This window comes from Lissotriton helveticus, chromosome 10 (genome assembly GCF_964261635.1).
Source record: "Lissotriton helveticus chromosome 10, aLisHel1.1, whole genome shotgun sequence".
Taxonomy (NCBI): domain Eukaryota; kingdom Metazoa; phylum Chordata; class Amphibia; order Caudata; family Salamandridae; genus Lissotriton; species Lissotriton helveticus.
Window position 1 is genome coordinate 243,405,686 of NC_136071.1, and position 13,271 is coordinate 243,418,956.

Sequence of the window (13,271 nt, forward strand, 5' to 3'; positions counted from 1 at the left end):
CCAAGACATGGAACACCCTCCCCATCCGCCTACAGCAGACCCAAAACCTACTGACCTTCAGAAGACTCCTCAAGACCTGGCTCTTCGAACAGTAGCAGCATCTCTCCCACCCCTTAGTGCCTTGAGACCCTCACGGGTATGTAGTGCGCTTTACAAATGCTTGATTGATTGATTGATATCACTGGCCTCTGTGTAGACCTCAAGCAGATGTGGGCTCAATATTTTTTTATTCGCCTTAATAAAGGATCCAGTGAGGCCATCAATGCCGGGGGCCTTGGTGCCATCCAATGAGTCGATCATCTGGGCTATCTCCGCCACAAAGAACGGCTCATTTAAAAACTGTGGCTGACCAGTGGTGATCCATACCATGGCAATCTCCTCAAGGTAGGACTGGTGTTCTGTGGTCCCAGGCGAGTGGCTGGAGGTTTACAAGGAATAATGATATTAAACCATTTCTTGTATAATACATTCATTTTGCGTGACACGGGAGCCGTCATCCAGGACGAACTACGTAACATGTCCCGTGTCTCAAGGAGGGCGCAGGAGACGGCCCAATGTTCTTCCGGGGCTATAGCCCTCACCACATTGTTACGCCGCTTGACATTTACTGCGGAAGGAACCTTTCCTCTCTGCTAAGTCGTGGAAATCCTCCAGTAGGACTTAGTGTTTATGAACAGGATGGCGCCGAGCTTGAACAACTGGTTAGGGGTCCTACGCATAAAGCTGGTCATACCTCGGATGGGCTTTTTTCGAACCACCCTACTTTGGACTTTATTAAATCTATACTGGTCACCTGGACTGACCATAGGGCACTGTTATTTGCCATCTCAGTGCCAAAATCCCAAAGTGGGGGGTGTCCGCCTAAAGTAGCCAGGATATGCAGGGCCTGGAACAAAGTCGAGGGTAGAGCATTGGAAGACCATCTGCTCTCCTCCAAGAAGCCCCTTCCATTAGAGGTGGAGGCGGCGGCTCTCGCCCATACTAGCTGGATTGAAAAAGCTGCTACATCCTCGCCCCACCTAAACTGCGTCTCCTGGCCAGAGCCCAGCCTTCAGCACCGTGGTATTCTGAGGAATTAAGAAATCACAAGTTGGAATGTAAAAAACTGGAAAGGGTGTGGCGGAAGGAATACAGGGAAAGTGATAGAACGCTTCATAAACAAAGCCTCCTAGCATATAAAAAATGGTGGGGAAGGCAAAACAAGATGACTACACTAATCGCATACACCTCGCTAAGAACTCTGCGAAGGAACTGTTCACAACGGTGTCCGCTTTGGCTGACCCGGTTCCCACGGCTATCCCCGCGAGTCTTGAATTATGCGAAGATCTTGCCAAATTCTTTCTAGGAAAGGTGGAGACCATCTTTAACCCCTTCCATGCTGGGCCGATTCTGCTCCTGTGCTGCAGATTTCAGCGCGGGTGCGGTCATGACGGCCCCCAGCCGTCATCAGCACACGAGCACTGTAGTGCATGACGGCTGGGGGCCGTCATCAGCATGCAAGGGGTTAAGGCCTTCTCTAGTCAGGAGAGGGTGAACAGCCAGGCGACTACTCCAGAAAATGTAAGGGAGCTTACCTTAGGGCAAAAATTGGATTGTTTTTCACCAGTAAATAGCGAAGAAATCATGCGGTTACTGTTAGCGGCAAGATCAGGCGCTCCGTCAGACCCTTGCCCGGTGGCTGTGATAAAAATGGCCTCAGGCCCGATAGTCACATCATTGGTGACCGTGTTTAATAACATGCTTATGACAGGAGGTTTCCCAGCGTGCTGGAAACATGCCTCTATTTTGCCCCTACTTAAAAAACCAAACTGGGATATTAGGGACCCAAATAACTACCGCCCAATAGCAAGACTCCCTCTACCAGCTAAACTAATAGAAAAGGCCCTGAATACTCAATTAAGCTCCTTCCTTGCGGCCACTCAAACTCTTGAACCCTCCCAACATGGTTTTAGACCCTACCATAGCACGGAATCCGCCCTCATTAAAACAACTGAGGAGATCAGAGCGGTGACCGATGCGGGAGGGAGGGCTGCCCTGGTGCTGTTGGACCTCTCCGCGGCCTTCGACACGGTCCACCATGGGATCTTACTCGACCGTCTGAAGGCCTGCGGAGTACAAGGGAAGGCGTTTGACATACTTAAAGCCTTCCTGTCCGGCAGAGTCCAAAGCGTGGCGTTAGGAGACTATGAATCAAAACCTTTCATCTTGCCCTGTGGAGTTCCTCAGGGCTCGTCTCTGAGCCCCACGTTATTTAATGTTTATGTCAGCTCATTGGCACCAGTAATCCGGGCCTTCGGCTTTGATCTTACATCATATGCTGGCGACACCCAGATTGTGGTGTCTTTATTACCAGGGATGGAAGAAGGAGTAGCAAGGAATTTTCAGGACTGTATGCTGGCGGTCGGAAACTGGATGGCAGTTAACTGCCTTAAACTTAATTCAGCTAAAACTGTAGTCATAGTGTTTGGGTCAAACACTAACTTTTGGAGCCCAAACTGGTGGCCAGAGCAGATGGGCAAGGTCCCCACCCCAGTGGCTAAGGTGAAAAACCTGGGGGTGGTGATCGATGATCAACTTACCTTTCGTCCCCAGGTTAATGCGCTGTCTTCGTCTATTGCTTATTTGCTCAAATCCATCCGTAAGATCCTACCATTTATTCCAGGCAGGGACAGAAAAACAGTGGTCACGACGCTGGTCATGGCAAGGCTGGACTACTGCAATAGTCTATTCCTTGGGGCCCAACAGGGGGTACTCAATAAACTGCAGGTATTACAAAATGCGGCTGCCAGGCTCATATTGGGGATCCCAAAATTTGTCCCTGTGTCCCAGGAGCTGGCTAAACTCCATTGGCTCCCAATGCGAAAGAGGATTCTATTCAAAGCATTATGCCTAGTATTTAAGACCTTACAAGGCAAGGGACCCTTATTCTCTCGGCAGTACTTTCATTGGTATTGTCCGACTAGAAATCTCAGATCAGCAGACCTGGGGTTGATTGTTATGCCTCATATTAGGAGAGCGCGCTGGGGAGGCAGAAGCTTTGTGCTGGGCGCAACCAAAGCCTGGAACGCCTTGCCCCATGCCCTCAGAAAAATGACGGACCTTATGGCCTTTAGAAGAGCATTAAAGACATGGCTGTTTACCAACTGATTCCCGATCCGCCTCTACCTCAGCAGTGACACTTAGCGCCAGGACACCCACGGGTAACAGAGCGCTGTACAAATGCCAAAAATAAAAATAAATAAAATAAACAGTCGTGGGGGAGGGATCTGAAACACCCTCATTATCAATGTAAGTGCAGCCTCCACCCAGACCAGGTTACGACAAATATCGCGAAGCACTCCAGTTAGATGCAATTGGAACAAATGTATGCCTTAATAGCATCCCGCAAAAACAACAGTTGATGGACAGAATGCAGAACAATGTCATACATTCACCCCAGTACAGAGATCTGGGCCTAAATCTATCGTTTTTTGCTCACCATGCCAGTCCAGTTTGAACCCAGCCATATGCAAATCAGTCTTGACCCTGTGCCCTATGGGAACAGTCCAGCCCGAACTGCCAATCCAGGTCCTCCCTGGACTGTAAACAAGCATCCAAGGACTGGTTTTGGGCTTTCAGCCCTCATTAGCCTGGATAGCTTGATGCTAGTGGCATGGAGAGCACGGGACTCATGTCTGAGCATACCCGTCCCACTCGCGGTGACAAATGCAAAAACAACAATTGATGAACAGAATGCAGAATTATGTCATACATTCACCCCAGTACTGGGATCTGGGCCTAAATCCATCGTTGTTTTGCTCACCATGCCATTCCAGTTTGAACCCAGCCATATGCAAATCAGTCTTGACCCTGTGCCCTATGGGAATAGTCCAGCCCGAACTGCCAAGCCAGGTCCTCCCTGGACTGGAAACAAGCATCCAAGGACCGGTTTCGCGCTTACAGCCCTCATCAGCCTGGATAGCTTGATGCCAGTGGCATGGACAGCACGGGACTCACGTCTGAGCATACCCATCCCACTCGGGGTGACAAATGCAAAAACAAAATGTTTGTATTAATAGCATCCCAGCGTGTGGCAAAGTGCACGACCAAGCCAGAGTTGATTTCAAAATAGTTATGGCAGTTTGAAGTTCGGAGTGAAAGACTGCATCCAACAACGCCGATGAAGGAAACGACCAGCGACTCTCCCAGCCCCCCCGTAAAGAAGCGTAAGATGTAGCGTAACCCGTGCATGCTCTGAGAGAGTGCGTGGCAGAACCTGCACATCCCAGACCCACGGCGTGCTGCAGGCAGAGATGAACCTGTAATACAGCCTCATCCATACTGCATGTGGTGCGGAATAAAAGGTGTAGTCCAGAGTGGAGGGATGGCACCAAATTCCCGGAGAGTGTAATATTGGATCATGTCTTGGAGGGTTTTGAAAGAGCGAGGTTTGTTACGGAGGCATGTCCTGGAACAATCCAATGCAGGGTCCAGGAGTATATTCAAATTGCCCTTCATAACAATGGCATCAGCCTTGTATTTATCTAACAGTGTTACGTTCTGGTAGAAAAGAGGGTCATCAATGTTCGGGGCATATAGGTTCAAGAAAAGGAGTTTCCGCCCCAGCATTGTCCCCACCACCAAGAGGTATCAACCTTGGTCATCCGCGATAGTGGTATGATGCTGAAAAGGGAGTGTTTTGTGTATGAGAATGTAGACCCCCCTAGAATAGGAGATGTAACTGGCCAAAAATCGATGCGGCCCCCAGGATGCAGCGAAAACTGGGGAGGATTGTGAAGGCAGGTGTGTCTCCTGTAAGAATGCAACTTTGACACCGTGCCTTGTAAGATATGATAATACCATCTTGCCCTCCCGAGAGTCATTGAGGAGTGTAAGATCAACGGTGCTTCTGGTATCCACCATCTGAGTGTCGTGAAATCATGGCTGTCGTGTGTGGCTTGATATGAAATGTGGTGTTTAGTCCCATCTCGTCGGAAGAAAGGAACCAAGGGAGAGGAAGAGAAGAAAGAAAAAGAGGGTCAGAACAAAAGTAACACTGAAGACATTCTAAATACCCCACCCCCCACTCACACCAGGCAAAGAAAATTTGGTAAATCCCAATAGAACCCCATCTCACACAAAAAGTCCCCAACTGGTTAAAACTCAGAATCATCCATGGGGAAAGGGCAACGCATCGGAACTTGGTGCCCATTTGTGAACAACTACTTATGAACTGTACAATGAATAGCATAAGTCAGCAGCTTGCAGGGAAAAGTTAAGCATAATCTGATGGAAGGGTTGCAGCGCCCTGTGATGCTTCAGTAGCAAAATGTCACCATCTACTCTGGGGTAGGCGAACAGTTCAACTGGGATCAACCAGTTCGGCGCTGACTGGGATGTTAGCATCCGGGGAGGAGCGGTCCGGAGTGGTATTCATCCGGGTGGGGCTGGCACATCCCAATTGCTTGCAGAAGGTGACTACCTCTGCCGGGGACTCAAAGAAGTATGGTTTGCCGGGGGGCTTATGACTTCGGCCCACCCATCCGGGTCCTGCCAACCCACACCACCATGGAAGCGGGTTTGTCGGGTGCCTTAGTTCTGAAGTGTTGGGGCCTATGGGCAACGGTAGCCTTGGATTCAGCTGTGTTAAAGTTGCATCTGAAATGGGGAGCACAGGACCCATATCCACAGGGTGCGCGCTGCCAGCTGGTATTTACCAGAGAAGGGTAGTTACTAAACTCTGAAACTCCTTTAAGTAAGTAATCTGGGCTCTCAGCAATTGTATTACGTCTACCAAGTCTGTACCAGCTTTAAGGAGTGCAAATGTCAGGGCTAGAGGGGAGACAGATTGACTTTCCAAGTTGTCTAATCCCCCAAAGGGTGCGGGTGCGACCTCCTTGACATTATCAAACTAGCAAAGAGGGAATAGTGATTGCTACATGGGACATCAGTCAGGGTAGTAACCACAGACAATGCAGTCTCTATAGGGATCTCTGGTGCTGGCATGATATCTAAAGGATCATTCTCCTCACAGTTATTACCCGAGCCTGAGAGTTTACCTACTTGAGGCCGCATGAGTGAAGGCTCCTTCCCACCCCCATTTTTTGTGAAGATTTCTGGCATAAGTCTCCCAGTTCCCCTACTCCATGCGGCTGAGGGGGGTAAGAGGTCTGCTGGGGTTTTTCACCATTCAGCACTGATTCCACATCTTCTATAAATGTCAGTCTCTGCTAACGTATTGTTACTTTTTGCCACACTCACCTTTTTATTTGTGGTGGATGCCTGCATTTATGTCTCCAGCGGCTTCCTCTTCCCCATGTTTTGTTTGCCAAATACACCGCCATGAGACTACCTAACTCCTCTGCCGAGTCCACAAGTAAATTAGGAAGATTAAAACACCCTACCTTTTGGAGTTGGAAATGTCAGAGGGGTGACCCAGCCCAGCTTCCTCAGATAATGACAGACGCAAGACAGGCCCTCCCTTTTCGCAGGCGTAGCCCGGGCGCATTCTCGTATACCGGTTACACAGGCACTTTTTATAGCGCAGGGCCCTCCTGGTTCTTGGCCTCTCCTCACACCTGGGCAAACTGGGGCACGTAGTCCTGCTGGTTCGGCTTCCTGCGCTGTGGGGTACAGAAGCACTTTTTTTGTCGCCGGGCCCACCTGGTTCCTGGCCCCTCCTCACACCTGGGCAATCTGGGGCATGTAGTCCCACTGGTTCGGCTTACATGTTCTATCTGTTGGTTCAGTAAATGTATATATCCATTGCAGATCTGTGTGTTTGCCCCTGTGGTCATACATTTCATTCTCAGCAAGTACATTTATGCCTTTGTCCTTTTTGGGTCGATAAAATGAGTACTACTTACTTGGATAACAATACACATCTGTTATCTGTCAATAGCGCAAAGAGGTCCTCTCTGGGGTGAACATGTGATTTACAATATGTACAAGCCGAAACATTGAGCGCTAACAGACATGTCAGTGTGTTCATATTTCCTGGTGATGTAACCCAGGACCTTTTATCATCTGCCACATGCCATCAGTTGAGTTATGCCCTATACATGGGGCCTAAAGTCACCTATGTTAAACGGCAGATCACTTAGACTGAACCATATCTCTATCATCGTCGAGTATTCTGCTGGGGGGCAATTTGTATGCAAACATGTAGAGCACCTGTCAGGGAACTTGTAACCTAAATGTCAAGAGCAGGAAAACGTACAAAGTTAGTCAGACATGTTGAATGCAGATAGGCACAAGGCCTCCCATAGGAGGGATTTTGGGGCACAGGCATCAAGGTAATCATTTGCGATTACGAAATAGCGAATTTTAAGGATTCGCTATTTGGTAATCGCAAATGCCTATGCATGAAGGATTCACAAATATTTTTGCGAATCCTTAACATTCCATAATAGCGAATCACAAATTGCGATTCACTATTAGGAAATGCATTCCCATTCATTCCTATGGGCCTATAGGCCCATAGGAATGAATGGGAATGCATTCACAATTTGTGATTTACCAAATTGGTAACCGCAAATTGCGAATGCAATTGCTAGGGGGACCAAAAAAGTTAAGTGTGCACATTTTGGCGCACACATGTGCGCGCGCCACATGGCACTTTGAAAAATGCAATTTTTTTGCATTTTTCAAAGGATTCGCAAATTACTTTGATGGTAATTTGCGATTCCTAAATGCAAAGTTGCATTTTGAAAATGCTACATGCATTGCATTTAAAAAATCCCAAATTGCGATTCCCTAAATGCATTTGCAAATTAGGTAATCACAAAAATTACGATTACCTATTTTGCTAATGCAATGCCTTTGCTTAGGAAAAGGCATTTTACTGGTCACAAACGGTGCTTGATGCATGTGCCCCTCTGTGTCTACAAAATGTAAGAAAATGTTGATCAGATCTTTTTTGTTTAAAACATGCAAACATTTTCACACTGTCCTGTGCCTCTCCCGACATGGAGACGGAAATAGGTAATGTGCCGATAAATAACCCTACCCTTATCAAATCGCCGTCGCTCTTTTGTGGGATGTACGATAGGACGACTTAGAATGAAGACGTGCTAGGCTAGCAAAATAATGACACAAGCGTGCACCTAGTCAGTCTAGTCACCTAAATGATTTTTATTCGGAGGCCTTGGAGATCCCATTTGGAAGACCTGTTTCAATTGTCCTAGTTTTACTTCCATTTTTGCTGATTTTTAAAGTAATTATTTACGCAATATTATTAAACTGTGAAAATATATGGTTTCCGTGTGGAATTAAAGCACGTAATCTCAAGTGTAACAAATAATAACAAAAGGTCTATTCTTCCGCAACGTCACTGGTTGGAGAAACCGACATTCAAATACTTCCAAAGGTCGGAGGTCGCCAGGGATGTATTTCCCTCAGGGCTGCACTGGGTTGGCCTCCAGAACCGTGAAAGTGTCAGAGCTGAGTACAGCTCCTTGGCACGCGGCCATTTCCCAGTTTAAATCGGTCTGCCCTTGTGCCGAGGGAGCAGAGGGAGACCCCGCCACGAGACAGCCGTCACCCCTGCCAAAGGCTACCCTGATCGGCTCTGCCACTGGTTCTTGGGGTGGGGCAGCGCATCGACATCCCTCCGAAGGCGGGCAGGTGAGTGAGGTACCTGCGTTTCTTTTACGGCACCCCTGGGGTCAGCGGGAGGGGCAGGGGGCTTTCTCTTGGGTTGGCAGAGAACTCGTGGGTCTGAAAATAGAACTGCGGCCACAGTTGCTTCTGTTTGTCAGTGATGCAGGTTTGTAAAAGTGGGTGCATGTGTCTGGTCACGTTTGAGTTTGGGGCGAGAGGACTTTATTTAAGTGTTGTGCCATCTGTGCCGCACCTTTGCTGGCTGGATAGCGCCTCCTGGCCTTCTGTGGCGCTTAAATTCCTTTACATGCCAGATTTATGTTTTAATGTAACTGCACTTGATTTCTGAATGTGCTGCGGTAATAGAATGTTGCACTCTCATATTACGTTTAACACTTTCTGAGATGTATTTTTAATTTTCAGAAGTGGACAGATTTGGAACTGTCAGGAGTAATTTCGTGTTTTACTACACCGTATTAAACAACCACGTGCAATGTAAAAATGACCTGCATTCAAAATTAGACTTTTTGTCTGAGCATAAAGCCACACATATTTAACATTTATATTCAGGATTTATTGACGTTAAGAACATAAAACCTTCATCATTATATCGACCTTTAAAGACTGAAGTGGCCCACACGGTTTTAGAACCCATGACCTTCAGGTTCAGCAGCTGGACCAGCAAACACCAAGGCCAGATTAATGTGTTTTTCTGTATTGCTAAAACCCAGCTGTGTGAGTGAAGACTTCCAGGCTGAGTAGATGTTACTGAATAATGGGATTTGAGATGTCTTCTAAAGTCTAGGCGCTGTAATTGTTCACGGTTTCTGTTTCAAGTGGTGTGGCGAGGCGCCAGAAGGATTCCCTCTATTTAAAGGTTAGGGGGAACCACAAGATTTAGAGACAGCAGTTACAAGTAGGAGTTTCAAGGGCGCTTCTGCTTAGTCCAGGGCCTGGTGCAAATATTTAATGGGTGTGCAATTTTATAAAATATCTACTTGTCGTAGGGACTTGATGCTTCCGCAATCGACTTGCCCTGTAAAAAAAATATACTTGTACTTTTTGGTGCCATGCAGTATGGTGACAACTTGTGGCAACATTATTATATCAGTGTTTTGTTAATCTACTCGATTATGTGTGGCTCTTAGTCAGGGCCACTACATTTCTGCGGCAGAGGAGGCCCAAATTATGCAGCAGGGTTGAACAAATGATGCAGCATAATGCACCACATTTTGTGGTAATATGACCTTATTATTTTGTAATTTTTACATCTGTTCACAGTGTCTGTGAAAAGAGTTCCCCTTATTACTAACAAATTAACACACAGATACATCAATAAGCAACTTGAAGATGACCAGTCAAACTTTGCGAAAAGTGTTCCGGGTGCCCCAGGTACCCAAGTCACCATATTTTTTGTGATTTTGGATTAGTTTGAGCTAGAAACAATTTTTTTTGTTGAAATCTGCAAATCCAATGACCCTGAGTAAGAGCCACACATAACCTCCATTATGCATTTTTTTCATTTCGACAGATATGACTTAACAATTCATGCCTTCACCACACATGTTATGCAATGGGTTGACCCTTACAACACATAAAATTTGATTGTGATTCTTATATGTGTATGTATATATGTATGTATAATTAAAACTGCAATGTCCAGAATGCACTGTGAAAACGGCACACCAGAGGCCAATTAGCAATTAAAGTAAACGTGCTGGAACATTGCAGATGCACGTAATAACGGACTGCTCGTGTTCTTGGTCTCAGAGGAAGAGGATGGAATCCTCGAAACGCGTCAGACCCAGGGGGCACCATTTCGGGGTGTGAAGCAGCCTGTTTCTAGATAAAAGTGGTGACACTTACCTGCTCAAGAGTGCGGCCTCATCTCTGGGGAACCTGTTGGAATATATATATATATATATATATATATATATAGTGGGTATGTGTGTGTGTATGTATACATATATGTGTGTGTGTGTATATATATATATATTTTTTATTATTTTGGTCGGGTACCCCTCCAAATTCCTGCTTTATCCTAACCTTCCTTGACCTCTTCTATCTCCTGAACCCTAAAAATCACTACTACCCATTACTTCTGCCCACCCCTACACCGTAACACTACATTATGCTTACCTCTTCCCTCAAAGAACCCTAAAAATCCCTACAACCCTTTATCTACCCACCCCATAACCCTAAAAAGAACCTTCCCTCTGCCAAATCCTAAACACTAAAATTATCTTTAGCTCCTTTTACCTCTACTCACCTCCAAATTCTAAAATCACCCTGATCTCCCTTTACATTACCTACCCCTACACCCCAGAATTGCCTTTACCACCCTTTAGATCTAACACAGCTAAACACTAAAATTATCTCTTACACCCCTTTACCTCTATCCACTCCTAATTACACCCTTACCAGCCTCTATCGCCCAATAACCCCAAAATCACCCCTCACCTGGGACTAAACACCTTTTATTTTTTTTAATACACATAAGAAATTGTTAATAAAAAAAAATATATATATATATATCTGTGTGGCAAAGTACCATGTCGGTAAATGATGCCTGGTAAAGGTTTGACACCTACATTATATAAGTATACGCTAGAGTTGCGAATTGCGGGAATTCTTCCTTCTATTCACTTTATACGGTTACATCCCACCTTCTTTATCTCCTCAAAAGTTTATTTTTTTAATGAAAGGGCCACTGATTATTTGAAATATACGTACGTTTTTATTTCAAGCTGGTTTGGGGTTTCTTGCCTGGGACCAGTCAGAGCTTTGGTGCTGTGTTGATAACTGATTCAATCAGGGAGGAATACCTGGACAAGTTGCAAAAGTCATCCTCCTACGAGTAGAATGCCACTGTCGCTTTGCCTTCGGAATGAACTTACACATCAAACTTGGCTTGTGGAAGAACTTCAAGCCTACATGGGGGGGGGGGGGGGAGGGTGGTACTGGAAAAGCGAAATAGAGACCATATAGAACCTCATGATGGGGCAGTAGCCCAATATGCAGATTCATATTCACTCCCATAGATACCAGGGTTCTAGTGCAAATGTGTGGCGTGGAGCAGTTTTTGATCACACCTGAAGACACCACCTCTGAGGACATCTATGTAAAACTGTTTCTGGGATTCCCATCATACTTTATCAGACGTGTACACACAACTGTGATAATGGCCAGCTTTTTACTAGAAAGTTCATGTTGTTAATAAGTCTATTGCACAATACTTAGGATGGTGGCACTCTTGGCAAAGATGAAGGTTCTTTTTTAACTCTGTTTTGAATGTTTTCAGCATAAGTTGAAAAAAGTATTGATCCCAAAAATGTTGACCATATTAAGTTGTATGGTTTGCGCGTGAATTTCAACAGATGACCAACTTCAGCGTACACCTCAGCGTTGACCATCATTTACCTATGTGTCGTAACTTTAGACCGTGGATGGATGAGAAAGCCTTCCCAGAATGTTAATTTGGAACTGTAATCTGTTTGCATATCTGTAAATTAATACAGCATATGCAATGGTGTCAGTAGTGGGGGAACCTCCAGCCCAAACAAACCTTGGCAATGGCATTGTGTCTGGCTTATAACGGATAGTGCCTCCTCAATCACTAATAAAATTAGACACTCAATAAGTTATCACACATGCACTCTGTCACTCATCCTTGCACTCATCCATCCATCCACCCTTTGACTTATTTTCACCGGCTAACCAATCCACAGTAAAACAGATGCACATTCTAAAGAAGCATGTAGATGATCTACTAAAAGAACAGAAATAGAAAAAAATAAAACATGATGTAAGAAATATATGGTGGTAACTGATTCTGACTTCACCCTGGGCTCTGCTAACAGGGACCAGTGCTCTGATTAAAAAGGTATTTGGTAATTAGGTGTAATTGCAGTTGACACTGACAACCTACCTATAAGTCCCTGGTATATGGTAGGACATTTAGGTTTAGAGGCCCAGCAGCATCGAAGCACTTAAGTTTGCACTGCTGTTTTGCCTGCTGACATTTTGAAAGTCGGCCCTGTTTTGCAAGCTGTGGTTAAATGGTAATTACATACAAATTCAACTTTGGATTTAAAGGTACTTCAAAAGTATTAAACTACCTTATGTTTATATATAAGTCTCCCCTAAGGTCTACCCTAGGTGCCCCCAGAGTAGGCTGCCATTTAAATATAAGTAGGAACATTTTAAAATATGTTTTAAATGTCCTGGTGAGGGAAACACTACCAATTTCGTTTTTCCTCCATTGTAGCATTTTAGCTCTATTGGCTCCTGTGGGAATGCTGTAATACAGTGTAACTATTGACAGGAGTTAGTTAAATAATAATTCTAGGACTTAAAAGATTGGTAGTGATAAATCTAACAATTTGTCACTATTGAATTTATCATAGCTAATCCAGAAAATAAGTTATAGAACTTTCTTTTCTGTGAGCCAAAATCCACCCTTCTAGCAGCCTCTCCTGATTGGCCAGCCCTTAACAGGCGCAGTCAAACCGCTTTGATAAGGTGATAAGATGCTTGCACAGAAAGAGAGGTTATCTGATGGGGGGAGCTCGGCAGCTGCAGAGAACAGGCCAGAAAGGGGGTTGGCTACAAAAACTGGACTTCAAAGAGAACAGGGCAGTAAGAAATACTAGCCTAGCACACCCCTCATCCTGTACTCCCCAGCCAGATGG

General features: G+C 45.5%; 1 protein-coding gene across 3 annotated transcripts in view; it reads left to right on the forward strand.

Moving 5' to 3' along the window:
- The window catches only part of DHRS7B (dehydrogenase/reductase 7B), a 118,913-nt gene that overhangs the window by 44,116 nt on the left and 61,526 nt on the right, over window positions 1–13,271 (forward strand). The window contains exon 1 of one of the 3 annotated variants that reach the window (XM_078665235.1): window positions 8,585–8,604. The exons of the other annotated variants lie outside the window; for them this stretch is intronic. The gene's annotated coding sequence lies outside the window, so the exon portion shown is untranslated. Of the gene's footprint in view, window positions 1–8,584; window positions 8,605–13,271 lie in introns of those variants that run through there. 3 annotated transcript variants of the gene reach the window in all.